The sequence below is a fragment of the Nannospalax galili genome, unplaced genomic scaffold, assembly GCF_000622305.1.
Source record: "Nannospalax galili isolate Female #2095 unplaced genomic scaffold, S.galili_v1.0 scaffold72, whole genome shotgun sequence".
NCBI lineage: Eukaryota > Metazoa > Chordata > Mammalia > Rodentia > Spalacidae > Nannospalax > Nannospalax galili.
The window spans coordinates 11,274,790-11,302,450 of NW_008336933.1; positions in this window are offsets into that span (position 1 = coordinate 11,274,790).

Genomic DNA, 27,661 nt, shown 5'->3' on the forward strand with positions numbered 1-27,661 from the left:
GTAGATCCATTAGGATTAAAGACAGAATCATTAAAACACAACACAATTTCACCAACATACCATTTTAGAACAAGACAAAAATCTGAAAAATCTAAAGGGACTCTTTTGAAGATATATTTAATATATTTTAAAAGATCTGTTTATTTATCATTTATTCATCCATTCATTTATGTATGTATATGTATGCATATGTGTGTGCACAGGTACACACACCTATGAGCAGAGACCAGAGAGGTCATTGTATGTCCATCACTCTTCACATATTCCTTTAAGGCAGGGTCTCTCTCTGAACCTGGCTCTGGCATTTTCTTGGTTAAGATGGAAGTCAGTCAGACCTCCTGTCTCTACCTTCTTGGAACTGGGGTTACAGGTATGTGCAGGATGCACACTTTTTCAGGAGTTTCTCTCTGATAGGAATTAAGCTTACAATCAAGGATCAAGAGGATCTCCATCACTCACTGTCCAGCTTCCTTTTGAACTTCTTTGATGTCAACTCTTGCATGGGCATCACCATTATGTTTCTGAAAGAGTCTCTGCACTATAGAGCTAGAGATGATTTATTCTATCAAATAGCTCCACAAAGTTTTCTGTAAGGGAATGTCTTAAAATATATCTTTCAAGTTAGCTGCAGCAGGGAGTCTAGCTGTGTGGCTCTGTTTTTTACCTATGGTGACATTAAAGATCCCAGTAATTGGAATTTGACAGAACAGCTCTGGCTTTCCATGGCCCCTGAGGATAGACCTACCATGTGCAAAGTCACCATGGTGTTAACTGTGCTGACATCGGTGTGCTGCTGAGTGATAATACAGAAGGAGGGAGCATCTGTGCTCTCTGGCCAGCCAGAAAAGAGGGCTCCTGACCAACCCTCTGCTACAGAATCCCAAGCTCACTCCCTTTACCACACTCATCATGGCTAACTTTCCACTCAGCAGGAACCAGGGCCTGGGAACATATATAGATTTCAACATCAGATTTGGCACAAGGCCCTGGGTTCCATCCCTAGCACCACAAGAAATCCACATCAGATGCACAGAGATATTCCTCCCACAGAAAACAAACATTGGCCATTGTGTCATCATCCCTCTCCAGGACAGGATAAAGCCCTAAGAAACCAGTCACTGCCAGTGTAAGGCTCCAAGTGAGGAGGAGGGAGGAGGAATACCACACACCATATCAGTTGGTTTTACATTTCCCTCCTACAATTCCTCCTTCCTTGCCCCTTCTCATGCCCACCAGGACATCTGTGTTTGCTGACTTTGCCCCTAGCCCTTGCCCCTGACTTACAAAGAGTCACTAACAATTCTCCAGCAAAACCTGAGACTCAAGCATACCCAGCAATAGCTTGTCCTGCGTGCGCGCGCACACACACACACACACACACACACACACACACAGCACCATCAGAGGTCAGTGTCAGCTGCAGCCACCAAAGCCAGCACATCCAAAGTCAGACCCAAGTACCACTTGGGTCATCTCTAAAAAGATATTTCTAGGGGACTGAAGAGATGACTGAGAGAGTAAAGTGCTAAGTTCAGATGCCCAGCACGAAAGCACAACAGAATAGGGAAAGGACTTGTATCTTTTCAACTTTGTAGAGAAAACGGAGGCACAATCAGATAGCATGGGTGGACATGATTGTCCTTCTGCTCTGGGGACCCACACACCTTCTGGCCCCTACCCTGCTCTGCCTCTCACAATCAGACTACAGGAAGCTTCTGTTTCTCTTGTGGAATCAGGGAGCTTTCATACTAGTCCCAGAATCACAAACAAGGGTAGGCTATCACCTTTCACTCCTCACTTCCCTCTCTTCAAGGTGCCAACAGTCTGGGAACCACAGTGACCTTGGAAATGTCTTCAGCGAATTCTAGGAACATGCACCCTGCTGCAGAAATGATCTGCCTAGGGGTAGATGGCCTTTGTCAGGCATCTTTGACACTTCTTCTCCATATACCATTATGTTACAGATGTGGCTCCAAGGTCCTGGACAGGAAGGGGTAGTGACTTCTATTCTCTCCAGTCAGCCTCAGGGAATTGGCTTACTCCTCAACAAAATCACAGAAGGGATTCAACAGGTCAAGCAGAAGAGCATCTTCTAGACAGCTGCTTTGGTTCTTCAAACCTAGAGGTACCATTCCCCAAGGACGCACTCAGGCCTTGGCTCCTGCAGTGTAAAGTCAGTCTTCTACATCCATGGGTACTGTGTCCACTCATTCCACAGCCACAAATTCAACCACCTGCCAACTAGTTCCAGCTGCTGGATTTGGGCTAGAATGATGTTGCATATCAAAGCTTCTCAGTCTGTACTGGATGTGGACAGACCTTGTCATTGTTCCCTGAATAAGATAGTTTCTCTCTCTCTCTCTCTCTCTCTCTCTCTCTCTCTCTCTCTCTCTCTCTCTCTCTCTCTCTCTCTCTCTCTCTCTCTCTCTCTCTCTCTCTCTCTCTCTCTCTCTCTCTCTCTCTCTCTCTCTCTCTCTCTCTCTCTCTCTCTCTCTCTCTCTCTCTCTCTCTCTCTCTCTCTCTCTCTCTCTCTCTCTCTCTCTCTCTCTCTCTCTCTCTCTCTCTCTCTCTCTCTCTCTCTCTCTCTCTCTCTCTCTCTCTCTCTCTCTCTCTCTCTCTCTCTCTCTCTCTCTCTCTCTCTCTCTCTCTCTCTCTCTCCTCCTTCTTTGTGTGTGTGTGTGTGTGTGTGTGTTGCCTCTATGGGCTCATACATATGAATGCTCATGTGAGACAAGAGAAGAACGTTGGATGTGCTGCTTTGCCACTCCACCGAGTGTGTCTCTCTCTCTCTCTCTCTCTCTCTCTCTCTCTCTCCTCTCTCTTTCTCTCCTCTCCTCTCTTCTTTGTGTGTGTGTGTGTGTGTGTGTGTGTGTGTGTGTGTGTGTTGCCTCTATGGGCTCATACATATGAATGCTCATGTGAGACAAGAGAAGAACGTTGGATGTGCTGCTTTGCCACTCCACCTTCTCCTCTTGAGACAGGATGTCTCATTGAACCCCTTTGAAACTGCCCTTTTGGTGAGGCAGGCCAGGGAGCTCCCAGAATCCACCTGTCTCCACCCCTCAACACTGGGGTTATAGGCATGCAAAGCCATGCACAGCCTTTTTTTTTTTTTAAACACAGGTTCTCAAGTGTCTATCTCAGGTTTTCATGTTTACACAGCAAATGATTTTACCCATTAAGCCATCTCCCCAGCCCATCATTTTCTATAGGGGACTAGATAATTCATAAATTTTGGTGTCCACAGGTGATCCTGGGATCAGTACCTCAGGGATAGAGAGGGATGACTGGACAAAGTAATTGGAGTATTTCATGGACGGTAGATAGTTATCAAAAAATAAAAAGAATGAATGTTCATTCAAGAGGTGATGAGGACGCCATTTAAACATGGTGACAACAATCAGATCAGAAGTGCAGTCTTTGTAGTACTGTGCTTAGACAGGGCTAGTGAGCACATTCACCTTCTTTTTGTTAGTCTTTGTTTCTTTAGATTTACTTTTGATGTATCTACATTGACCCAAAATCTCAGTGACTACTGGCTTTATTCTTTCATTATAATATTTCAGCCTAGAAACATCAAGCTTATCAAGAAGGAACCAGCTTTTGTTAAATAACAACTCAATAACCCAATTAGCAATAATAACACAATTAAAATGGGCTAAATACCTGAAAAAATATTTCTTTTAAAAAATATATACCCATATACCAACAGGTATATAAAAAATTCCTCAATGTCAGTAATAATCAGGAAAGCTGCAAATAAGAGTTCAGGAAGAACAGCTTATCAAAAGAAAAAAAAGTAGTCATACTGGCAAAGTCTTGAGGAGAGACTCGTACACTGTTAATGGGAACCTAAATTAGTACAGCCATGCAGAACATAGTGGAGAGGTCTCAAATGAGTGAAACCAGAGCTACTGTAAGTCCAGCAATCCCAATACTGGATACACACTGGAAGGAGATAAAATCAATATGTTGAAGAGACACCTGCATCCTCATTGTGATGGTTTGAATGAAAATGTACCCCACAGGCTCCAAGTACTTGGACATTTTGTCCCCAGATGGTGGCTGTTTTGGGAGGTTTTAGGTGTGGCTATCCTGGAGGAAGCACATCACTGGGGGTGGGCTTAGAGAGTGTTTAAGCCTTGCTGGATCTCCAGTTGCTCTCTTGCTTCCTATGCCTGCATGATGATGTGAGAGCTTAGCTTCTGCTGCTCCTGCTCCAGCCACCTCCAGCCACCATGCCTCCCTGCCATGACAGACTGTAATTCCCCTGGAACTGTAAGCTCAAATAAACTCTTCTATAAATTGCTTGGATCAGTGTTTCTATCACAGCAACAGAAAAGTGACTAATACACTCATGTTCACTGCAGTGCCATTCACAACAACCAGAATATAGAATCAACCTGAATGCCTATCGATTAAACAAATGTGTAAGAAAACATAGTTTATTTACACAAGATATTGCTGGATAAACCCACAGGACATTAATTTAAGTGAAATAAGCCAGATGCAGACAAACACTGTGTGGCCACTCATGGGCAGAATTGTAAAGAGTTGCTGTCATAGAAACAGCCGGGTGAGTAGTAAGAAGGGATCGAGGGAATAAGTTCTGGTGTTCTGTGGCACAGCAGAGAGGATATACTTCACAATAGTACATTATATCTCAAAATAGTTACAAGACAGGAATTGCAATGTATTCACCAAAATAAATGATCAGAACTTACATTACCCTGAGTTAGTCACTACCTGTGTACCTACAAATCAAAAGGCCACATTATTTCTCACAAATACTTACAAATGTGTGCCAAGTAAAATATTTTTTAAAGAATTTATATTATGCATACTTGTTCTTTAAGCATATTCTGGGGTGGGTAGTAAAACATATTAAGTGGGCAAAATTCCAGTGAACAGTTCCTTGTTTAGAACATTAAATAATGAGAGTTCATGCAGCAAGGTATTCTTTGAAAAAAAAAAAACTCCCAATCATTTCTCATACAGTTTTAATAAATTCTACAACTCAGTACCATTTGCTCTTGAAGCAAGATTTATAATTCCATAGACTATGATGGATACCACACAGGTTCAAACACTCGGGCATCACTCGTGTACTGAAGACCGCATTCAAATTACTATTAGATCCCCTACACTGTGAAATATGGAGGAAGAAAAAGTGCTCAGGGCAATCATTTCTCATACAGTTTTAATAAATTCTACAACTCAGTACCATTTGCTCTTGAAGCAAGATTTATAATTCCATAGACTATGATGGATACCACACAGGTTCAAACACTCGGGCATCACTCGTGTACTGAAGACCGCATTCAAATTACTATTAGATCCCCTACACTGTGAAATATGGAGGAAGAAAAAGTGCTCAGGGCAGGTCATATTATTAATACATAATAAATGGTAGCTGTCACTATTTTTACTTTAGTTTTATTTTTCTGTAAATTATAAATGAGTGGGGAAAAATGATGGGGGAATTTGCCTCAGACCAATTGCACTCTGAGAATGTTCTGCATGCTTCCGGCTATGGATATTTAAGATGCACAAGGAACAAAAATGTTAGAAAAGGAGATAACATCGTCACTGAAGTTTAAATTCTTGGTCAGCTATTATTGGACTTAGACACATCACATTCTTGACATGGTCTGACTTTGGTTTCCTGAGAATAAAATATGGGAAGGGCCTACTTTAAGTATATTTCAAATAATGTGGGTTGTAAAAAATTCTTTTAAAGAAGAATTGTGTAAGGTTCCTCTTTCTTGAGCGCAGGCTGACATTTCTGATGCTATCTGGTAGAACTGCCACTTCCTATGGTTGCTAGAAGGAAAGAATCAAAGCTTGTCTTAGTCTGTTTCATGTTGCTCTAACAGAATCCCACCAGCTGGGTGATTTTTAAAAAAAAAAAAAACAAACAAACAAAAAAGATTTCTTTCTTGTGGTTCTGGGAGGCCAGATGTGGTGAGGATTTATTGCTGATGGAGGGCATCACATGGAGAAGCAGAGCAAGGGAGATGGACACCGTTTTATAAATAGCACTGACCCATTTGTGAGGGTGGAGCCCTCATGGCCTGTATTAATATTACTATTACATGGTCTGTATTACTGTTCTCTGTATTAGTGATTTTTCTCATTGCTGTGACAAAATACCTGACAGAAGCAGTGTAAAGAAGGGAAGGGTTTATTTCAGCTCAGAGTCTGAGGATACCATCTATCATGGCCTCCAAGTCATGATGGCAGGAGCTTGAGGCAACTGGTCACATTGGATCTACAGTTAGGAAGCAGAGAGAGAGAAGAATGCTGGTGTCCAGCTGGCTCTCTCCTTTTTATTTAGTCAGGTACCACAGCCTATGGGATGGTGTCCCTCACATTGAGGGTAGGTCTTCACATCCATCTAGAAACTCCCTCCCAGGCACTCTCAGAGGTTTGTCTCCTAAGTGATTCTAGATCACCACAAGTTGACAAGATTAACCATCATCTCCTTCATGAGGTATCACCCACCAACTCTGAGTCTCCTGCCTCAGATCTGACAATGAGCTTAGAGGAAGATTCGCCAGCCTCAGCTGAGCCTTCAGGTGCCTGTAAGCTTAGCAGATGGCCTGGATTCCTGGCCCTCAGACACTATGTGCAATAATGCTTGTTGTTTTAAGATACCATGTTTGGGGGTAATTTGTTAAACATCATAGATGACTAATGCAAGGGTGTGATCTAACTGAAAAGATTGGTCGTTCAAGTACTTAGAGGAAAAAAATACATGTAACATAAGAAAAGAGTCAAACAAGCTACAGAGACCAGAAGTTATCAGTGCTGGGGAAGAGAGTGCCACAGGATGGGAAGTGCCCCCTTATAGCATCCACACCCCCAGGGCCCATGTTTGCCTGGTAGCCTCAGTATGCCCACAGGCTGCACAAAACACAACCTACTTCTGTACTATTAGTAATCAGTTGTCATCCATGGCTCTCAGACAGCGACCAGTCCTAGGACCCTGATCCTGTTCTCTCCCTCAAGGCCGGTACCAGGCCCAGGTGTCACTGTCTGCCATGCTGGAGGGCTGGCCCAAAACAAATGGTGGCACTGTAGCTTCATGTAACTTCTCTAAGAAAGGGGACAGATTCTGTTCTAGCAGCTCTTTCTGTTTTACTGTGAAAAGAAAGTTAGAAGGATCTTTAAGTTTCTTCCTTTCCAAAATTTTGTGATCCTCCATAATGTCCAAAGGGCTTGATACATAAAAGTGAAGGAAACTTAGTTAGGGTCTTAATGGAATCAAATTAAATATGCACAGTCATACACACACACACACACACACACACACTGTACAATATATACTATATATTAAATTAAATTAATGTTATATATGAAATATTGCTAATGTAAACACATAACTGATATATAATAAATTTGACTTAACCTTAAAAGATACTTCGTATATATATGCTGTATGAGGCAAAAGTATGAACGACTTTTTAATTGACAATTGACAACTGTGCATAGTCATGAGGTACAGTGTGATATGGTGACACATATATACAATGCAATGATCAGATCCAGTTAACTGGCATATTCACCACCTCAAACCTTCATTATTCTTTGTGTTAGGAACCTTCAAAATCCTCTCTTCTAGTTATTTTGAAATATACAGTAAATTGCTGTTAACTTTGGTGACCTCCCCGTGCTGTGGAACACTAGCATATGATCCTCTAGTTAGCTGCACATGTGGACCTGCTAGTTAACCCTTCTCTATCCCCTCCTCCCCACTCTTCCTAGTCTCTGGTAACTACTCTACTTCTTTAGTGATTGAAAAAGTTGCGTGGTTTTCAGGTCCTTAGTTTTTCTCTCTCCTTTTAAGAAGGAGAAGGTCCTAAGGGGGGGGGGGAACCTTTGGGACTGCTCAGCCATTAAGAGCACTGGAAGCTCTTGTAGAGGACATAAGTTCATTTCACAGCAGCTACATGGTAGCTAACCACCAACCGTAACTCCAGTTTCAGGGGATCTGACAACTGCTTTTGACCTCCTGGGGCATTACACACATGTGGTGCACTTACACATATTCAGGCAAAACATTTGTACACATAAAATAAAAATAAATAAAATTTTTAAAAAAGAACCTATCTCACCTGTGCCACGCAGGTCCCAGCCAAACACTCCTCCTTTACTTGAATCTGCCTGAAAAGCACTGAGCGTCATGCCTTGCACATAGTAGGACCTTAATAAATGTCATAAATGCCACAGTCTTGTTTTATTGATAGTGAATGTCTCCAAAGACAAGCATGCCATCAATTTTCAGAAGCAGTGGTGGGGAATTCAGCCATGTTAAAAGAGTGTGGTGAGGGCCTGTCAGTATGGAAGGGTGGTGCTGGAGTCAGCCAGCCTGGGTCTCTCTTGAGCCCTAGAGAAGGTTTAACAATGTTTGTTTTGGTGATTTAGGCAGCCCAGAGCATTTTATCACCATCAAAGAACTGTCTTGTCAAAGTCTGGTTCACTGCTGCCTAGTTAACAGCCTGAGTAGAGGCTTAGATGCCCTTCCAGAGAACTAGGAGCCAGGGATTTCCCTCTGAGAGGAAGAGACTCTGCCCCCAAACAGGCCCTACTGGAAAGGCTCATCCTGTGGGTATAGCTGATGTCCTTCCAAGCCTATGTTCCCCATTCCGCACAGTGTTGCTGGCCCAGAACCAAAGTACTTCCACTCCAGTGGGCTGTGTATAGAGTCCTCATTCCTGGGAGCCTCTGCTTCCCATGTCAGCCAGCTGGATTACTGACCACCTGTGGAGTTGGGGGACAGACACACTGATAGTGCATACCAAATAGGGTCTCAGCCCTGCTCTGGATTTTCTGCCTTTCCCTCGGGCCATGTCATCTGATATGCCACAGGGATTGCTTGTCATTGGTCTGGATGTGACATGACAGCATGATATTTTAAAATAATTTAAAAGTACTTAAGCCAAAATTCAAAGGCAATGTCTGTAATATTAGCACTCAGGACTGAGAGGCAGAAAGATCTCAAGTTCTAAGTCAGCCCAAATTACATAAAAGATTGTCTAAAAAAAAAAAAAAAAAGTAATGTATGTGAGAAAAAAGACAACTTGATAAATCCAGAAAGTATAAGCAACTTAAAAAAATATACAAATGGCCAACATGTTTTGAAGATGGCCAGTCTCAGATAGAGCACAAGGACTTAAATTAAATTCAATCCCCAGAATCCACATAATCCCAGCACTGCTAAGGCAGAGATAGGTAGATCCTGCCCTGGCTTACTGGCTTACTGGCCAATCAGCCTAGCCTAATCGATGAGTTCCAGGCCAATGAGAGATTTTATCTCTCTTTTTTTAAAAAGAAGTGAAAGGCACCTAAGGAATGACACACACATGCACATATACACAAAATGAAAAATAAAGAGAAAATAGCCCCTTACCTAGAATGTGAGGCCCTGGGTTTGATCCCTAGCATTGGAACCCAAAAAGGAAGGAGGAAGGGAAGAAGGGAGCAAGAAGAAAGGAAGGAAAGAAAATGAAAAGATCCAACCTCAGTAAGAATCAAGGAAATGAAAAGACCCCAAAAGTATGTAATGTTACCTTTGTGTAACCGCCCAGATACAGGGAGGAAAGGAAGTTCTGGAAAGAGTTGTGAGGGAAAAATAAAGGCAAGAGTTATTAGCATAACAAGCCCCAGGCAGAGAACCAGGAGAGCCAGAACAGAGGATATTTTTAAATTAAATGACCAAATCAAAGTCCATTAGAACTGCCACACCCGATGCCCCATTTTCGGCTCTAAGATGCCAAATCAGTCATCACCCTAATTTCCAAGTAGCAGTTGGGGTTACCTCTTCTGAGGTTCCCCCCTCAGGAGGTAGAAACTGGGACAGGTAGCTCAGGGCGGGAACCCCAACAGCAGCAGTTCCAGAAATGTCCCTGGTTCTCTGGTCAGGAATGCCAGAGGTGAGTTCTGCTTTCTTATCTCCTAAATTAACATCCCTGTCTAGGGCTACATGTGAGGATGGGAACAAACATTTCAGCCTAGGCATTAATCCCTTCTGGAAAACAGCTTTGGAACCATATCTCTAGATTTGCATGGTGCAAATGGGTTATATGTACCCCACCCCAATTTCAGTCTATCTCCTAAATGATTTTAGGGCTACTTCTTCAGAGAGGGAGAGAGAGGGAGAATGACCCACTTAATGGGCAGTGAAGACCCATTAAGAGAAAACTGACCTTCTGGTCAAGAGGATGAAATCTGGCCTGAGTCTAACAAACCAGTTGGGCCAGTCAATCACCTGGCCAAGGGACCACCCCTAGGAAGGTAGGCTAGAATTAGCCCCTTAATGAGATAATGCACTTTTCCTTCCCAGAATCCCTACCCCTGGCACAGTAACTTACAGGACCATAGTCCACAGCTTCATAAAGCTGCCCACTTTTCTGAATTACTCAGAAAAGCATAGCGTTTTAATTGAATTTTTTATTGAATTTTTATTGAATTTTGTGTATTTCATACAATACATCTCAATCATATTTAGAACCCCTGCCCTATCTTCACTCTCCGTAACTCCCCCATTCTATCATATGTTAAGGTCTATCAAGTCAAGTTTGGGTTTTTGTCTGGTTTGAATTTACATGAGTCTTCTGAATGCTGTCACAACTTCTGTGAGTTCATATGTACAACTGCCCTGCTATGGGAAAACACTATTTCCTCGTAGTTACCCACCACCTCTGGCTCTTACAGTCTTTCCACCCCCTCTTCCACAATGGCTCTTGAGCCCTGGGTGGCAGAGGTTTAATATGAGTCCTATCCAGGGATATGCAGTCCCCTACTCACTCCACTTTGGTCAGCTGTAATGTTCTATGCTAATCATCATCTGCTGTATGAGGAAGTTTCCCTGGTGAGAGCTGAGAGATGCATTACATTCTCCCTGCCCCTCATTCCACTGTGTTCCCTGAGCCTTAGGTATATAGGTTGCATTGTAGAGGTGTCACTTAGGTTTGGAAATCTCACATTTATTTTCTGCATTTGACCGGTTCTGGAACTCTGTAACGGTCTCCATGTGTTGCAAAAAGAAGCTTCTTTGATGAGTGGTGAGAGCTATACTTCTCAGGCTAGTCCTGAGGTTTCAGGCCAGATGAGCCAGAGGGGCCTAGGCTCAAGGCCAGAATAGGGACAGTGTGGAGAGTGTTTAACTGGCTAAACAGAATAGATATGAGCCCAGGCTGGTCCAGAGGTCGCAGAAGGGAGGAGCAGGGGTGGACCTAGGCTCAAAGTGGGGATAGGGCCAATGTGGGGAGGGTCTAACTAGCTAAGCAGAGTAGATATGAGCCTAGGCTAGTCCTGAGGTCTCCAGAAAAGCAAAACTTGTAAAAAAATATTTTTATTAATTCTTTGAGAACTTACTTCATACAATGTATATTGATTATATTACCCTCTCCACAACTCCTCCCAGATCTACTCCATCTCCCCACCCACTCAACTATGTGTTCTTTTTATTTTTTCCCCAATGAGTCCAATTTAGGTTGCCCAAATACTCTTGGGTATAGAACCTGCCCTGGAATGTGGTTGACCCATCAGGGGTCACATCTTTAGAGATAATTGACTTTTAAAAAATATTTTATTTATTACTTTTATTTTATGTGTATGAGTATATTGCCTGCATGTATGCGAGTGCACCCATGTCAGGCAATGCTTCAGAGGTCAGAAGAGGGCATCAGATTACCCTGGAACTGGAGTTAAGGACAGTTCATAGCCACCATGTAGATGCTGGGAATCAAACCCAGGTCCTCTACAAGAGCAGTCAGTGCTCTTAACTGCTGAGCCATCTCTCCAGCCCCAAAGATAATTGACTTTACCTTTCCTCACGCTATCAAATACCAGTAACTCATCAACAAGGAGTAGAACTTCATGCCTATACCCGCCACTTTATGCTGGGATTTTGTCTGGCTTGAGCTTGAGCAGGTCTTGTGAATGCTATCACAATTGCTGTGAGTTCATATCTACAACTGTCCTGTTGTCTGTAAAATACTGTTTCCTTGTAGTTCCCACCACTTCTGACTCTCACAATCTTTCCACCCCCACTTCTGAGAAGATCCCTGAGCCTTGAAGGAAGAGGTATGATATAGATGTCCCATATAGGGCTAACCACAGTCTCTTATTCTCTGCACATTGACAATAGTTTGGGGTCTCTATGTCAATCTTCATCTACTGCCCAAAGCAGATTCTCTAATGAGGGTTGAGAGAGGCACTAATCTATAGGTGTAACTATGTCATTAGGAGTCATATTTTTACTATATGCATTTAGTAGACTATTAGTAGTAGGTTGACAAATGGGACCACAAGAAACTAAAAAACTTCTACAGAGCAAAAGACACTGTCATTCAAGTGAAGAGGCAGCCTGCACAATGGAAAAAAAAATCTTTACCAGCTATTTATCTGACAGAGGGTTAATATCTAGAATATACAAAGAACTAACAACAACAACAAAAAGACCCTAAACCTCAAGAAAACAGCCAACCCAATTTAAAAATGGGGCATGAAACTAAACAGAGTTCTCAAAAGATGAAATAAAAATGGCTGAGAAACACATTTAAAATGTTCAGCATCTTTAGCCATCAAGGAAATGCACATTAAAACTGCTATGATTTGGGGGCTGGAGAGTCAGCGGTTAAGAGTACTGACTGCTCTTGCAGAGGACCTGGGTTTGATTACTAGCACCCACATGGCGGCTAACAACCATCTGTAACTCCAGTTCCAGGGGATCTGATGCCTTCTTCTGACCTCTGCAGGCATTGCGTGACACAGGTGCGCTTACACACATGCAGGTAATACACTCCTCTAACATAAAATAAAAATAATAAAGTATTAAAAAACACTATTATGAGGTTTCATCTTATTCCAGTCAGAATGGCTAAATTAAAAGGAAAAAAAAGGACAACAAATACTGACTTGGATGTGAGAAAGTTGAACACTCATTTACTGCTCATGGGAGTGCAAACTGGTATAGCCACTATGGAAATCAGTGTGAAGATTCCTCAAAAATCTAGAAATAGATCTACCACAAGATTCAACTATACCATTATTGGGCATAAACCCAAAGGATTCTATACCCTGCTAAAGAGATACTTGCTCTTCCATGCTCATTGCTGCTCTGTTCACAGTAAGCAAAATGGAAACAGCCTAGATGTCCATTGACTGGTGAAAAAGAAAATTGTGGTATGTTTTTACAAATACAATTTTATGCCGGTATTAATAAAAATGAAATTTGCAAATTTCTAGTAATTAGAACTAGAAATAATCATCCTGAGTGAGGTAATCGAGATCCAGAAAGACAAGCATTGCATGTTTTCTCTCATGTGTGGATTTTAGCTTTGAGTCTTTAGATATGTGTTTTTCATTTGGAATACTCCCAGAGGTTGGGAAATTAGTAAGGGACCATAGGAGGGGGGGGAAACCTTTCAAGGGAAAGGAGATAGAATACAGTAATAGAAAGGAGTAAAGGGGAATAATGGAACAGGATAAAATAGGGTGGGGGATGGGAGGGCAGGGTAGAGGAGGGACTAGGGAAGGGATAACTACACCAAAGGCTTTTTGAAATAATCTTATGGAAACTTACTACTGTAGGAGCTCTCTAAAATATATACATGAGCATATATAAAGAGTTTAAATGGAGTTACCCTATAATGGGAGGACAATACCCCAACTAGACACTTCATCCTAGCAAATAAAAATCCCACTACCAGGAATGGGTTACTTTCCTTTGAGTTATTGGCCTGTGGGATCCCATAGATCCCCAAACATTATAGGCCATTTCCATTGCTCTTGGTTACTCTCCAGAACTTGATGATAAGATCCTATTGCTGAAGATAAAACATACTTGAGTCATAAAACATGGAGAAATGAAGCTGGCACTGACCTGGAAGCCTCATCTCTACTGCCAAGCTTTCATAGTATGGGAAGGTGCTATGCATGCTACTGGAGGAGAAAAGTAATCATCAGTCTTATCCAAATAGGAATACTGTGAACTGGCCAGGTAAGATATGTTCATTGGTGCAATAATGGCATGAATGTTATGGGAGTAACCAACCACCCTCTAATTGGATTTAAGGCCCACTCAACAGGATAGAACCCATAACTGGCACTAGGGTCACAAACCTGTGGCTAGATAGACCAAAACTGTGGCATTTACTCTTTCTAGCTCTGCTCTAAACAGCATGCTTTCCCTAACACTTTGGGTCTCCTTACTCTTTCTCTGAAGTCCTCCTCCCTGTCATGTGGAGGCCTACTACCATATGGCTGACCTCCATGTCTGCTTAACTCAAAGGTTATGGCTTTTTTTTCTTTTTTTAACTTTCTCTTTTCCACTTTTCTCCTCTGGGCAGCTGCCAAGATTTATAGCTTGTCTGCCCTGGGGTTTATCTTTTAAACTTTAACAAAAGTGTCAGAGCTTTAAAAAAAAATAAGAATCAAGAAAATTCGAGTCCAGTGAGATGGCTCAGCAGGAAAAGTACTTGCCTTGCTGTGCAAACCTGACAGCCTAAGTTGATCCCTGGGCTCATGTAAAGGGGGAAAGAGGAATGAAGTGACTCCACAATATTGTCCCCCAATCTCCATATGTATGTCACCATGGCACTCACAAGCTTACAAATCATACACACACACACACACACACACACACACACAATAATAAATAAAAAGAAAGTTAAAATTTTTTTTTTAATTAAGGAAACTCAAAAAATTGAAATAAGATACCTGGGGCCAGAATGAGTGGGGTCACTGAGAACAGGAAATTCACAGATAATGAAAATAGAAAATACAAAATGGGCAACCAACACCCAGTTGCTACTGGAGAGGGTGTGGGTGAACACAACCTCCCTGGAAGGTTGTTAGAAGCAGCCTGCTTCTAACGTGCATATAGACTGTGACCCACAAATTTCACTTCTAGGAGAGCAACTTACAGGAACAACTGGGCAACTGAAAACATACAAAACCTCACCTCAGCCTTTGTTACAACAGCAGAAGTCCCAAAACACAGATGGCCAATAGTGGGGCATTGGTTAAGTAAATCATTACTGAACAAGGCAATGGGACATTGTAGATCACAGCAAATATGAAGTGTTTTGATGGGAAATATGTTCACAATACACTAAGAGAAAGAACAGTTATGAAACTCCACTTTGGGCTGAATGCAAGACACCATAATGTCTTACAACATGGCCTACCAAAGAAAATCAAGTGAAAAGGTTTGCACTTATGCAGAAAAGAAGCTCCAACGGTTGAGGTGCCTCAAAATGTGACTTTCCTTCAGTACTCTGCTCTTCTCAGTAATGTCTGGCGTATCAGTGTCATGGAGTTTTGGTGATACTGTATTTCCATTTGGGGAGGGGTAGCCTCTACCTTGCTATGTACCTGAGGAGTTGGGAGTGGAAGCTGGCTCCTGGACTTCCTGCCTCCACCTCCCAAGTGCTGTGATCACAGGCCTGTGCCAGCTCACTCAACTGAAACTGTGCTTCTTTTTTAAAAAAAACATTTATTATTTTTATTTTATGTATATGAGTGTATTGCCTGCATGTGTGTGAATGCACCCATGTTGTGCAATGCCGTGGAGGTCAGAAGAGGGACTCAGATTCCCCTGGAACTGGGGTTCAGAACGGTTTGTAGCTGCCATGTGGGTGCTTGAACCCAGGTCCTCTGCAAGAGCAGTCAGCGCTCTTAACCGCTGAGCCATCTCTCCAGCCCCGACATTGTGCTTCTTTAAAGAACAGTTCCGCAGCTGCCTCCAGAGTTGTCTTCTGAGTATCTGAAGCCCATTTTGTAAGTTTTGATGCACAGTTGAAGAACCAGACCATGGCTCATTAGAAAGGCTGCAGCGATTGCAAACAGCAAAGGAAAAATACCATTTAAGTGGTGTTGGAACGTGAGCAAAATACACACATTTCAGAACCATTGATCTGTAGCAGTGAATGTAGGATAATCCCTCCTGTCTTATAAGAACATCTGTCTATCCCCAGCTCCTGGTGTGTCTTTGTTTTTTATGGCAGGCCTGGATCATTTAGGACAAGCCAATGGGGTGAATCATAGCCCCTCAGTTTACATTAAGAAAAAGGCTTGGGGTATGGTTGGCCTCATCAGAAAGGCCAACCACATGATAGAGGTTGGGGGCTCTGAGTCACGTGATATCAACACAGCCTACCCTGAGGGTGGGTTGGAGATGGAGTCCATCTCATGGCCAGTGATTTAATCCATCATGTTTAGGTAATAAATTCAAGAAACAAAAAGTCTTTCAAAAATGTACACTTAAAAAATCAAACTAGGCCTGGTGGTATAAGCCTGTAATCTCAGCTACTCTGAAGGCTGAGGAAGGAAAATCAAATGTTCACGGCCTGATTGGGCTATAGCATGAGCTCAAAGCCACCCTGGAGAAATTAGGGTCCTATCTCAAAATAAAAACTAATAAAAATCACTGAGACAAGGCTCAGTGGTTAAGAGTCCTTTCTGCTCTTACAGAGAACATAAGTTCAGTTAAGCACTCAAATACAGCTCACAACTGCCTGTAACTCAAGTTTTAGGGAATGTGACCCCTCCCCCTCTTCTGGCCTCCTCAGGCACCAGGCACACTTGTGGTACACATACATATATGCAGGCACACATACACACAAAATAGAAATAAGTAAATCTTTTAAAAAAGAAAACCTAAATAAAGACCGAGGCTGTAGTTTAATGGTAGAGGCTTTGCTGTGTGCATGTGGCCCCTGGGTTCAATCCCTAGTATCAGAAAAGATAGGGGGAGATTTTATTTATTTATTTTTGTCAATTTCATACATGTATGTCATGTATCTTGATCCTATTCACCAGAATAACCACAAGGGTAAGCAGGCTGTGTGAGGCTGATGGTCTTTCCCAAGAGCAGATTCTGTGGTGCTTTTGCATGCATGCTCAATGGCCACCATTTTGCTTTCTGATCCATGTGTAGGACTATGTTGCGTTCCAGTATGTTGAAGCAGTCTTGGGAGAGACCATCACACAGGTGGGTCCTTGTATGCTCTCAGCAATGGGCACCTGTGACCTGGCACAGGCTTTTTAGCACAAGCTCATTGGTCACCAGCCCTTTCTTCTACTACCCTGTCCACCTCAGCATGGAGCATAAAGAGATGACTCCAGGAGTCCAGCCACAGAGTCTTCTGTGACTTTCTGGCATTAGCAATAAAGATCTAAGCCTTCCATAGCAACACACTTGGTTAATTTCTTCCAAAGTTAGGGCTGACTCATTTGACTAAGACCTAGTGAGCACCTTCTGTGTGAAATCTTTGAACAGAAGAGACCAAATGAACCTCCAGGCAACAGCAGAAAAGCAAGAAAAATGGTGTCAACCTTGATATTAGGGCTCTGGCAATAAAACAACAGCAACAAAAGCAAATAGATTGATCTGGCCACGAGCATATCTAGCCTGTTCTTGTTCCTGGCTGACTAGCATGGACAGTTGCTCTGTCGTACCTTAGTTGACTTAAGTTTCCCAATACTCCTGTGCAAACAGAGCTTCCAGAGTCTTTCTCTTAAAAACAAGAATGTTTTCACATTTAGGTTTTGTTTTATAGGTGAACACATGGGCAAGCACACACACACACACACACACACACACACACACTTCTCTGAACAGTAGCTGAGGCTGGTTCTATTTGGCGGGGCAGAGGGGTATGTGGGTTCACTGGATCTTGCATATTTCAGAGCAAGCCTGGAGTGCTGCCTTCATCATTAAGGCAAAAATCAATGGATCACCTGCTCTGCTTCCATCAAAGGAACACTTCTGTTTTCCTGTATGAGACCAAGCATTTGAAGCTTAACTTCCCTGCGCATCACCAGAAGCTACTCCCTCAAGGTTGACAGATATCTCACATGCAAATCCTTATGTTCTGCTGAGCAGGTAAAGGTCACAGAATCCAGCATGAATATGCTTTCAAGGACAAAGCAAAGCAGTCCCCAGTAGAGGGAGCAGAAGCTGCAAATCCATGACAACATAGAAATAAATTGTCACAATAATCTAGTAGTTATGACTTTCTACATACAACCAGGGGAAAGGGGCTTTGAAATGTGTGTCTGACCCACCGAGGGCTATGAGAAATAGGGGCTGGAAGAAAGAACATGCCAATCACAGAGAGATTCAAATTCTCTCCCCATATCACTAGCCTGGTAACCTCACATTTGCATAATTCCTCCAGGATGCCGCCCCTCATCTGTAAAGGGGTAAATGGGTATACTAGTTGTGTTATGAGGAATAAATGTTTAATTCCTTGGTGAGCCTGCTGTTATGTTTCATCCACTAGGTCAGAGTCAGAGCCCCCCTCATTCTAGTGGCTCCTTTCCCTAAACAGAGAGAACCTGTAGCAACTGCCATTCCAAACATGCCCACATGTCTCCCCTTCCAAATGCCCTTTAGCCCTGTGGTCTCCCCACGCCACATGGAGATGTGAAGTTTATTCCCCTTCTTGTGAAAACTGGACTGGCCCAGAAGCCTGAATGACAGCCCATCATGGAAGCGATGTCATGTAACCACAAAGACTAGGGTTTAAAGTGTGTGTAGCTGCCACCTTCATCTGAGCTGTTCCTTTTAGGATACCATGCCCTCTCATAGCCCTGTGTACTCAAAATGCAGTCACCTCCACACCCCAGTACTGGGCAGAGCTCCCCTCCGCCAGCAGCCTTCCTTGATGCCGTCCTTTCCCATGCCCCGTCTTCCTGCTTCTCTACAGTCTCCTGGACAGGACCACAGTCTTCATCTTCTCCACGGCCTTGTTGCTTTGGTAGATAATGAGCACACCTGGAAAAAGAAACTTAAGGGAAGAAGGGTTTCCTTTGGCTACATCCCCTACAAGTGGACAATGTGAGGCATCCACAGTCAGAAGGCAGAGAGAGACAAATATTGGCACTCTGCTTGCTTTCTCCTTCACGTTCAGTCAGAGATCCCAGCCCATGGAATGATGCCATCCTCAGTTGGGGGGGGGGGTCTCCTCAGTTAATGCACTCTAGAACTAGAAACTTTTATAAATATGCCTGGTGATTTGTCTACCAAACGATTCTACAGCCTGTCAAGTTGTCAATTAATATTAGCCATCATGGGATTTAGCCATTTGATTCTTTCTTTTTTCTTTCTTTTCTTCTTTCCTTTTTTTTGTTTTTTGTCTTTTTTTGAGATAGGGTCTCCCTGTAGCCCCAGCTGACCTGGAACTCCCTAAGTAGACCAGGCTGGCCTTGAACTCACAGAGATCCGCCTGCTTCTGCCTCCCAGGAGCTGGGATTAAAGGAGTGCACCACCACGCCTGGCAGGGTAAATTCTTTTTATCATTTTTTTATTATTGCAATTAATGATGGAATTGGATAATCTGAAACACAAATACAGGTGTGCGCATGCACACACATGCACACACACACACTTTTTCTGTCACTTGCCTTTCTCACTCCACATTCTCAATGAACAGTATAGGAAGCATGCCGTATGCTTTCGATGCTCTGATGTGTTGACATCCGGGCCTGGCTGATCCTAGAGGGTCTGCCTATCCCACGGTTAGTCAGATTCCTAAAGATAGTAGACAACTCCTCCAGAAGTGGACTTTTCAAACACAAATCAGCCAACCCAGACCTGCACTTCAATCTCCTTCATGGAGCTTACACATCAGGCAGCTCTCTACCAGCTCTGTTCACCATAGGGCAAGGTAGCAGGACTGGGTACCACCTCTTCATCTTAGAGCCCAACTGAAATTATTTGACTGCATCCCAAACCTGAATGTTTGCCTTTCTTTCTGCCAAAACCCCTTTAGGAGCCCTTGTCCACAGTCCCTTCCATCCACCCCTCTCCTCCCGGCTGACCTTGGTCCATAGCTATGTGCCCCCGATTCGTCAGTGTGTTGCATCCTCTCCTCTTCAACTGTAAGGAACAAACTTCAGTGCCACTTTTCTCCTATTTGTTAGCCATGCTGTGACCCCAAGTTCTTATTGACAAATGATTCTAGTCACACAGTGTCTGGGACTTAGTAGGAGCTCAGTAAACACATGTTGAATGTCTACTCCATGAAACACCATGAAGAGTTCACTCAAGGAAGTCATGACCCTTTTGCTGTTTCTCTTCATGTCTTCTCTTCATAATACTGAGATTCAAGAAGTAGGTTCTGGGGCTGGAGAGATGACTCAGCAGTTACTAACTGCTTTTGCAGAAGACCTGGGTTCAGTTCTGAGCACCCACATGGCAGCTAACAACTATCCATAACTCCAGTTCCAGGGGATCCGAAGCCCTCTTCTGACCTCCGTGGGCATTGCACAACATGAGTGGTACACTTACATACATGTAGACTATATACTCATACACATAAAATAAAAATAATAAACAAAATAAAAAAAGAAGTAGGTCCTGGAGCCACAGTGCTCTCCTGGCTGTGTGGCCTTGGGCACGTCACCCTCTCAGTGCCTGTGTTCTTGCCTCTGTAAGGTTGTGAAGTATAAACTAGTTCACATTTACAAAGTGTTGCTAAGACCCCCAGGCCACACCAAAGCACTTAAACACACCAGCTTGTTATCTCCACAACCTTCTCTCTTCTGATACTCACAGGCATAACTGGCTCCCACTGTTTGTCATTGCTGGTTTTTTCTTCTCTTTCCATTTATGTGTGTGTGATGTGCATCTGTGTATGCATATTGCATGTGCATGTGGAGGCCCAGGGCTGATATCAAGAATCATTGTCAACTGCTTTTCTACTTTCTTCATTGAGGTAGGGTCTTTCAGTCAAACCCAGAGCTTGGTGTTATAACCGTATTGCTCTGAAGTTCCCCTGCGTCAGCATTCTGAGGATGGAATTAGAGGTAGGCTGCCCACCCAGCATTTATATGGGTTTTGAGAGTCCTAACTCCAGCCCTCCTGCTTGTAGAGCAAGTGCTTTAATGACTGGATGATCTCCCCAGCCTGTTCTCAGCCTTTAGACTGACTGTCTCTGGTCTTCTTGAGATGTAGAAGAACAATTTCCCACCCAATCAATGCCACCATGGGAGTTATGCAGAATCCAGGAAGAAAACAGCAATGATCAGTCAGATGTTCTGCAGATAGTTGTGGTACCCTTTATCGCCATTTTGCTTTTAGGTTGAACCTAACTACAGAATTCTGCTTCTAAAACTTCTTTCCATGTGGGTATAGAATTGGTTTTTAAGCTAATAAAAGGAAAGAAATTGAAATGGAAATGTAAAATTCTGTCTTAAAAAAAAAAAAAGAACCAGGTACGTGGTTTCACATGCCTTTAATCCCAGCACTCACGGGGCAGAGACAGGCAGATGTCTGTGGGATTGAGGCCAGCCTGGTCTACATAGTGAGTCCAGGCCAGCTGGGGCTACAAGGAGACTCTAGAGAGAAAGAAACAGAGGAGACAGAAAGAAAGACAGAGAGACACAGAGGAGACACAGAGAGAGACAGAGACACACAGAAAGAGGAGAGACAGACAGAGAGACAGAGAGACATACAGAGAGAGAGAGAGAGAACCCCCTTCCTCCTGAGAACTCTGTCCAGCACTTGGGCTCTCTCATCTCTCATGGACGTTAAACAGGTTCCATTCATGCTGCTGTAGGATGCCTTGTAAATTTAGTGAGGATGTTTGTGTACAAATTCCACTGTGATGGACCTAAAGGGGAAGATTTGTCCTTGAGAAACCAACAGAGACACTAAGAACAGAGAAAAATGGTGAGGTAGAAATAAAACTCAAACCTCTCTCGCCAGCCATTCTCAGTAAGAAAGCACCTCATCTGTGATATTAAGATTTAGGAGTTTATTAAGACGGTCACTCACTCCCCCCACGCCCGGCCATCGCTCCCTCCCTTTCCTGAACAAACAAATAGACCAGAGTGGAAGGGCCGAATAAAGCTGCTCAAATCCTTCACCGTGAGTTACACAGGAGAGGAAAGGCCCCTGTACACAGCTGTGCCTTCCCTCTGAGGCTGTGAGCCAGGCACCTTTCCCCTTGGCACACCGACAGTCTCAGAAGTAAAGCTCATTCCTTCATTTCTCTCTTCTTCGTCTGTTGTTCCCAGAGTTTGGCATCAGATCTAGTTTGCGGTAGGTACTCAGTAAGTGACAAGTAGGTGGATGGATGACTTTAGGATTCTAAAAGAGAAGAAGCTTTAGGTGCTCTACTTTAACCAACAGCTCACCACAGCCCTTCCTTCACTCAACCTCATGAGGGCCTTTCAAAATCAGGTAGTGAACTCAAATAAATTTTTATGACCTGGTAGAGCTGAAGTTTTTATTTTCATGGAGAGCCAAAGCTAACATCTTGAGACAAGCCTGGATTGGCATTGTCTCCTGGCAGCCAGGAGCCAAAGGACAGCCCTTAGTAACCCTGCAGGATACCTGGGCACTTCCTTAGTTCCTCTTGACAGCCCCACCTTGAAGCATTCATCCATCTTCTCCCTTCTGATTCCACAGATCTAGGGACTTAGATCCAATTTTTACCAGCTATGACAGAGATTCCAGTCTACTCATGAAAGGCCAGCTCTCCCCTTTTTTTCTTACAAAAGGAAAAAAATGTGAACTCTCAATTCTTTTTTAGTTGGGGGGCAGATGTAGCAGGAAAACACATTTCCCAGTGACTCCTGTAGACAGAGATTTGTAGGTAAGTGAAGAAAAATAAACTTTTGTTTGTTTTCGTTATGTTTTGTGGTGTGTGGGGGTTTTTTGTTTTTTGTTTTTTGCTGTTTTTTCCTTTGAGTCTCTCTGTGGCCCCAGCGAGCCTGGAACTCACTATGTAGACCAGGCAGGCCTCAGTCTGCCTGCCTCTGGGCTCTCTCTGGTTACCACACTCAGCGAGATATAAGCTTTTAATTGGTTTAAAGCACTGTTTTTCAGAGTTGTGGTATTACATCTAAATCTATTACCTAATTGATACACAGACAATTAATTAGAAAAGAGGCCTCCGAAAAAGAAGAGTTCAGGTAAAGTCAGAAGCTAAGTAGGTAAATCTACTCTTAGAAGTTAATGGGGCTGATTTCTCACATTGGAATTAAAAACAGAAAAGGATGTAAGAGATTAACAACCTATTACATATGAGCTGGCTCATTCAAAGCAGGAACTTTGGAAAGCAACACTGCCATTTTTCAAAGAACATTCATCTCTTTTCTTTGAAATTCTTTTGAGATCATTTCTGGGCCACAAAGTCTGTTTCCCTCTGTCCTCTCACCCATTTGGGACCAATGATAGTGCCATCAGCTTGGTAATGACTGGCTCCATCCCAGAGGACCTCTGATCCTCTCAGAAAATCAGATATTGCTTCAAAGGATGAATTATGCCACTACTCAGAGATACTCTTTGAGGCTGTTCTTAGGTCACCCATCATTCCTTTCTAGCAAGATTCACCACAGTAGGAAAGTTGCCAAGAGAGTGACTTTGAGGACCATACATGCTACATGAAGCCCCATGCCCTACACCATCACAAAGGTCAAGGTTGGGCTATTGGCCTCCTACCCTTGGCCACCTTTGTATGTCAGGCTTGACCTTGTCATGTCTTGTGTCTGATGATTTCCAAGCTAGGCATACTTCACATATAACAAAGGTCCAGAAAAATGAAGTACAGCTAGACCCAACCAAGACCAAGACAGTGGCAACCACTGTTCAGAGCATCCCTGTGTCAATCTACATGTGGCTAATCTTATAAGCAAATCGAAAGGATATTGATTTCTACCTAGGGAATCAGTCTGAATAACTTCCAAAGCATGAGGAAGAAGGGTAGCAAGCCCTGGACGCTGCAAAGATGATCAAGTGCCTAGAATCGAATGGACTAGTAGATCACAGTGGAAGCTTAACAGGAGAGAGGGAGCTGGGGAGGCCTGTGTACACCAGGGAGTGGAAGCAAGCTGAAGGATGATTCCAGAACAAATCTTGAATTTCAGGGACCACCTATTATAACCAAACTCCACCACTGACACAGAATGAAAAAAAAAAATCCAAGCACTTCAAAAAGCAAACAAGATCAGGTCTTTTGGGAAAGAAGGTCAAAATGTGAAGAATGATGAAAATGGTGAGGAATTCACTCATTTCTTTTCTCCTTTTTCATCTACTGGCTTTGACTTGAGGAAGGGTCAATGACAGAACTAGACAGAGACTGTAGACAGCAAAAAACCCACGATCTCCATCCAGGTCAAGAAGAGTCTTGTGAATCAATCTCTCTCTCTCTCTCTCTCTCTCTCTCTCTCTCTCTCTCTCTCTTCCTCTCTCTCTCTCTCCTCTCTCTCCCTCCCTTCCCCCTTCCTTCCTTCCTCCCTTTCTTTTTCCTCTCCTCTATTTCTGCTCCATCATCAGCCTCAACTGCAGCACAACACTATTTTTGCCTCTGTAACACAAGTACCTAAAACCTAAGAAAATTCTCTCTCTGGACAAGGGAACCATGAAAGAGGGACCCTGGTCAACAGAGCTCAGTAAAAAAATACGTGAAGACAGGCATCCTCTAATTCTGTGAATAAACCAAAATTGGCCCTAGGCTGGCCTCTGAATTGCTCATGCAAAGAACAGATCCAAGCAACATGTAGTAGACCTTATAAAAATCACAGTCCTGGACCTTCTAGTCTGACCCTTTGATGGTCATCACAAAGCAAACAATGTTTTCTAAATGTGAACTGATACCAAACCACTGACCACAAAAGGTGAATCAAAGTTGCAGTCTGAATCTAACAGGGTTTTTTTTTTTTAATGAAAACAAAAAGATCAACACTGAACAGAGGGTTTTGGAAAGATAAACTGGATTTTTCAGAACGCAGTTCCTCTGTACTCTGTACCTAATGTCCCCTGTTACCAACATTGTGAAGTGAAGTTCTTGGAAGAAGCCACATCTGTGTTGGAAGTGCTGCAGACTGATTGACTAGTCAGAGTTTCATGATTGTGGCGAGATGAACTGTTGCAACTTGAGAGTCAAAGCTGTCTTGGGCTATCTTTAGTTCCCTTAATAGCTATTTGCTACCAATCTCCATATTTTGCCTGACATCTTTGTGACTACTAGGTAAAACTTTTGGAATATATTATTAAACTTAGCAAACCATTAGCTTCCACCAACCTTAAAGCAAGGATGCTGTAAGACAGCATTATATAAAGTATCTGCTTGGGGATGGAGAGATGGCTCAGTGGTTAGGAACAAAGGCTGTTCTTGCAGAAGACCCAGGTTTGAATCCCAGCACTCATATGGCGGCTAACAACCATCCATAACTCCAGTTCCAGGGAATCCAACACCCTCTTCTGTCCTCTGTGGGCATTGCATGCAGGCAATACACTCATACACATAAAAATAAATCAATCAAAAATAAATAAATAAATAAATGAATAAAAATAAAGCATCTGTTATAACTTGCCTACCTGATGTCCTACCAGTATATTGGGTAAATGTATTGATTTATGACTTTCTTTTGTTCTGTGGCTACAAAGATGCATGGAACCTCTTCTACCGTGGAGCATGTCCTTTAGGACAACCTGGACCCATGCTCCTCAACATTCATTTGGCTCAGAATAAACTTTTATTCTTTTTGGAGCAAGAGCTGTGTTTTGTATAGAAAACATCTTATATTAGTCTAGTGTCTGTTACAATTGGTGAGTCAATATTGACACAATATTGTCATCTAAACTCCATAGATCATTGGGTGTCTTGGTTTGTGCCTGTCCTTTTCTGTTCCTATGCAGGATGCATATCTCCTTGAGTCTTGGCTCCGACAGTTTCTTTTGCTGTCCTGTTTCTTGTGACCTTCAACGTGAGGAGTACTGGACAAGTATTCTGTAGACTATTGAAGAACATCCCTCAACTGGAATTTCCCTAATATCTGTCTTTTGAGGTTATGAGTAGCTTGGCAGGTCTTTTGAAGCAAAATTTACACAACATGAAAAATGATTGTCCAATTCAGAGACATCAGTGTACCATCATCTCTACTGAGGTCCAAAACCTTCTCATCACCATGAAAGGAAATCATTTACCCAGGAATCTGTCACTCCCATCATCCCCATTCAGGGGATCATTCAGGTCAACAAAGGCCTGCAAGGAATAGCTGCCATTAGTTTAGAACACTGGGTGGTTCTCAGAGCAGTGACTGACAAATGGCTAATGTGCCTTTAATTTTAAATACCATACTCACGACAAATTATTAAACAGGATTTCTTACTGACTGCTTGCTTTCCTCTGCCATTATGAGGTTTTCAATAGCCCAGCCTGTTTCCAACAAAGGACCTAAGACTATCCGGCCTGATCTTGTCTATTATCCTGCCTTGTCCTCCCTCAAACCATCACCTGCCCAGAGCAGCTACCTCAACTTCCTCCCACATGGATTTGCTACTGTTCATCAGCCTCTCCACCCCCTCCTTTAGCACATCCTGGATGACTGTCTACCAGAAACAGAAAAAATGTTAAGCCTTCACCAAAGGCTCCTTCTGATACCAAAACCTGGCCCTACCCTGAGGGTATTGATGCTTATCCAAACAGAAGCATCTCTTTTTCCTGATCTTTACAGCCTCCAGTGAGTCAGCTTTCTATCATGATGATGCAAACCCCCTTTGCGCCTTTGAGGCTCATTACCAGCTCCACTGGCTGTTTCCCAACCAAGCTCTCAGCAATTCCTTTCCTGAGCCCCAGGTGGTCTTCTGTACAATCCCACAAGTGTCTGCTTGGTAGGTTCCCAGGATTTCTTCATCTGTCCCAGACCTGCTTCTCCTCCGGTCCTCTCCCTCAGCACAAGCTGGTCCTCCCTCCTGACTTCTGTTCATCACCATGGCAAGCTCCTGATGAGTATTTCAACCCAAGCATTGAGAGCCACAAGAAAGACTCCCTGGTCACTCTCTAACCCCAGGCAGGGAGAAGACCTCACTCCTCCCCTCCCATTTCAAGAATGCATGTTGTTTCCATATTTTGGAATTATCTAATGTAATTTCTCTCAACTGACCTTGACTATATAGTGTGCTCACAGAAGGGCTACAGGAAGGTTCTCATTATCTTCTGTCAAAATGTTATTATTGGTAAATGAATTATTTTTGTAATTTATTTACATTACCAAAAATTCCAATAGAAAATGTCATAATTTTGTTTTCAATGGATTTTTAGAAATATGTAAGGGAGTTGGGCATGGTAGTGCATGCCTTTAATTCCAGCACTCGGGAGGCAGAGGTAGGTGGATCTCTGTGAGTTCAAGTCCAGCCTGGTCTACATAGTGAGTTTCAGGCCAGCTGGGGCTACAGGGAGATCCTGTCTCAAAAAGACCCCAGAAAAATGTAAGGGAGAAAAGAAATAATTCTGAGTTTACCCAGAAAGAAAAACCCACAATTATAATTGCCCTGGATCTCTCATCAGAAACCATACTGGTAAGAGAATAATAGAGTATGTCTTTCAAATGTTTAAAGGAAAAAAAAATCCAACCTTTCAACCAAGGGTTCTATATTTACTGAAAATATCTTCAGAAATTAAAAAGAAATAAAGATATTTTCAGTGACTAGAATCTAAAGTAATTTACCACCAGCCAATGTCAATCAAAAGACATTCCAACCAACATTCTACTGGCTAAGAGGAAAACTTGGAACTTCATGAATCAAAGAAAAGCAGTCAGATTGGTGAAGAAAAAAAGATGTTTTTGCAGAAACAAAGGCTACAAATTTCCAACATCTGTGAAAGGCATGTTTATAAATTCAAGAAATTCAGCA